The sequence below is a fragment of the Dasypus novemcinctus genome, chromosome 30 (genome assembly GCF_030445035.2).
Source record: "Dasypus novemcinctus isolate mDasNov1 chromosome 30, mDasNov1.1.hap2, whole genome shotgun sequence".
NCBI lineage: Eukaryota > Metazoa > Chordata > Mammalia > Cingulata > Dasypodidae > Dasypus > Dasypus novemcinctus.
The window spans coordinates 33,936,685-33,940,228 of NC_080702.1; positions in this window are offsets into that span (position 1 = coordinate 33,936,685).

Here is a 3,544-nt window from a genome sequence, read left to right on the forward strand (position 1 = left end):
GAAGAAAATATTAATGCAACAATTATTAAAATAAATGCAAATGTGATCAACAGGAGACCAATATCTAACATCAATTTGTTCAAGTATGTTAAAAAACAAAACAAGGAAGGAGATATTTCCTTTATGGTTAGTAAAATTGTCAATTAGTGTATTTCTGGAGGATTCTTTTACAATATGTTTAAAATACATTTAAAATATACCCAAAATTGCACCCAACCACTTAACTTCAAAAATTCTGTTAGCTTCTTTCATAATGCAAAGTTCTATTACTATATCCATTATATACTTAATTATAGTAATAAAATATTAGAACCCAATAAAAACACAAAATTTTTTGCTGAAATAAAATTAAAATAGCCCTAAGACTTTAACATATGTAGACATACAAATTGTATATTGGAAACACGTATTTATATGAAACATGTTTGTGATTTCTTCTTTTATATGCAAGCACGTTAAAGGGGAATGGGGACAGAATGATCACACGCTTGTAATATACAAATTTTTAGCACAGAAATGTAGTGAATATGTTCAAGGATTCATTACAACTTCCATGGTCTGAGACATTTATGTACATTTTTGCATTTTATGACTTAGTTATTTTTAAAACAAATTTAATAATATTATATATTAAAACATTTTCTTTGACAAAACATTTATTTATTCTTCAGATTTAAAAGGATATTAAAACGTTTTCTTGACCCCCAGTGTGGTCAGCACTGGGCACTGTACCTGCTGAACCTAGTGGATAAGTCACCATGGAAAAGAAAGCCTTATTTAATTATCAGGGCATTCTAGCAAGTGTCACTCTGGGCTTCTACTCTACAACAATGAAATCCACCAAGTGCACATTTCCCTTAGGTAGTTTGAATGGACCGCAGAATATAAAAGAAAAAAGTTCAGTATCTCCTTCTCTGACAATGCACAAGCTCTTCCCCTCCACCTTACAGGGTGCTTCAAGCTGGGATATGAGTCAAACTTGCCTTCTTCCTTAGGAGATTCAGGCCAGAATACCTGAATCAATCACCCTCAACTCCTATGTCCCTGATGCTTCTGGAAAGACAGCCATCAGTGGTACCTATCAGAAAGAGGTGTGTGTATATTACAGATACTTACAAAGATTTTGGAAAATTATGGAAAGAAAATGAGCAGTGAATCACTGGAGGTCTGTCAAAGAATAAAAGAGATAAGCAGAAAAGCAACTAGAAATGAAAAGGAAGAAAACTAAGTTGCAAACTCTTTCTACAGCAATTTCTGAACCTTGCCATCTCCGGTCACAAATGTGTGCAGCTGCTTGCAAAACATGTGTGTCTGGAATTTTCAAAACAGTATTAAGCTATCATTTTCTTTAGTAAAATACCCTCCTCTCACTCAAGCTAAATCTACTAGCCGAAGCCCATCAAAAATATTTTAAAGAATTTTTTGAAGCCTATTTCCCCTGCAGTTTTAATTTATCAATTCTTTAATTAGACCATTACCTATAGAAATGGCATTTAGAATCATGCTGGAGTGGAAAATGTCACACAGATCCTTCATCATTTTAAACCTGGCTTGGTTGGCAGCTGGAGAAGGGAAGGAGGATATCTGACAGGTTATGATATAAAGATATTTCAGAGAGTAACCAGCAAGTGGTTACTGTCCAAGCAAGTGGGCCCCAGATATCTGCGGCATCTTTGTAGGAATATTAGCAATTATATTTATGGGGAAAGAATCATTAGCAGACCCTTAATTTGGGGAAAAGACATTTTTCTACAACCTCTTAGCAATGCCCTAATGGCAGTGGACTGTTTTTCTAAAGAATATCATTTAATCCACTGCTCATGGCAGCTGAGGTCAGAGGAGAGGCAAGGAGAGAGGAGGTTGCTGGAGAAGGATGAATCCCTTATGTTCCAGAAATGGAAAAAAGAAAGTCATAGGAACTAAAAGAAAGAAAGAATATACTCACTTTCCTTTGAAAGAGAAATATCCAGTCAGAAGATGATGGACAATCTGGGATCTAGGTGTGCAGTGGGGAAGGCAAGGGCAATAATGTGGAGTGTGTTGATCTAGCCATCTGCAAATTGTCTAGGCATTGCTTATCATAATAATGAGGCAGAAAATAAATGAAAAAGGCACTTACTGCTGCAAATAGAATTCTTTGAAAGGCTGGACAATCCTTTGTTGTGTTAGAAATGTATAGAGGGGGAAAAACCCCACAATAACCAGATCTCCATCCTTAAATACACTGGGTTTCATTCTGTGGAAGCAGGTGGGATCCATTAACCTCCATGCAGAAAGGGGAAGTTGCAGGAGCAGGACAATCAAAATCAATAGGTACATCTTAGAAGTAGCTCCGAGTTTAGCCAAAGCTTTAATTATGTGCAAGCTGAAAGGGAACCTGCAGACTCAAGCAGTATATAAACATATATACTGTATATATATATATACACACACACACAGTTATATATACTGTATATACATGTATATATACTGCTTATATATATACATATATATATAAATACATCTGTGTGTATATGTTGCGGTTATGAACTCGAAAGTCAAGTCTAAGGGCTGTGATGACCTTTTTTTGCTAAGCTTTTCCAAATCCTCTAGACAATATGGGGACCTGTAACACTTTTTGCCCTGGGGCTCTGCAGCTGAGGCTCTGTGCCCAGGTGAAAAACAAGAGTCAGAAAATATGTTTTGGATTATCCTCAGCACCCCTAGGTGCTATGATTTCACCCCAGCCCAGGGATAGCAAGGGCCCAGGTACCACCTCCTCTCCAGGCAGATTTAGTGCTATCCCATGTCAATCAATCAGGCCCAATCAATAAACTGGTGTTTGCTGCATTAGAAGGGTGGTCTGTCAAAAGGTACTCATGCCAGTCATGTTTTAGCTAAGGACATCCTGGAATCATGCACTTCATGGTCCAACAGTGAGATGGACAGCCTCACACAACTATGTCTCAGGTTAGGCAAACAGCATGCCTCATGAGGTAGATGCAGGCCTGCATACCATTCCTGTGACCAGAAACACCCACAATCCATTGTGCCCCTGCCTGGGATTCAGCAGTCATGCAATTTTCATAAATTACAAATCCATAGCATAAGATTAATGTGAAAATAAAACTTCATTTTGAATACCTAAAATTTGACACCCTTGTCTACTCCTCAACCCCTGTAAAATGCATTAATACCATAGATCAGCAGCTTGTGATGATCCATTTCTCCATCTACACAGAGTTTTTCCTAATAATTGCACCTCTATGGGAACATAGAGTTATGTTGGAAACATTTATTTTTTGTCACCCCAAAGCAGAGAACAGTCACTTTAATACCCCATATATTCTCCACCATAACAAACATCTAAGACACAGGCAGCACATATGGCTTTTTATTACCCTGGATAAAAAATAAAGGGCTTTTGGCCACTAACTTGGAAGGGAATGAAAAGTTGTGCCCATCTCACAGGCCCATACTCTTGCAAGTTTATCAATGGTCAGGGCAGGAAGCTCTAGGTTTTGGGAAATCCACATCAAGTGCACCTCCTCTGACTATGGGCCAG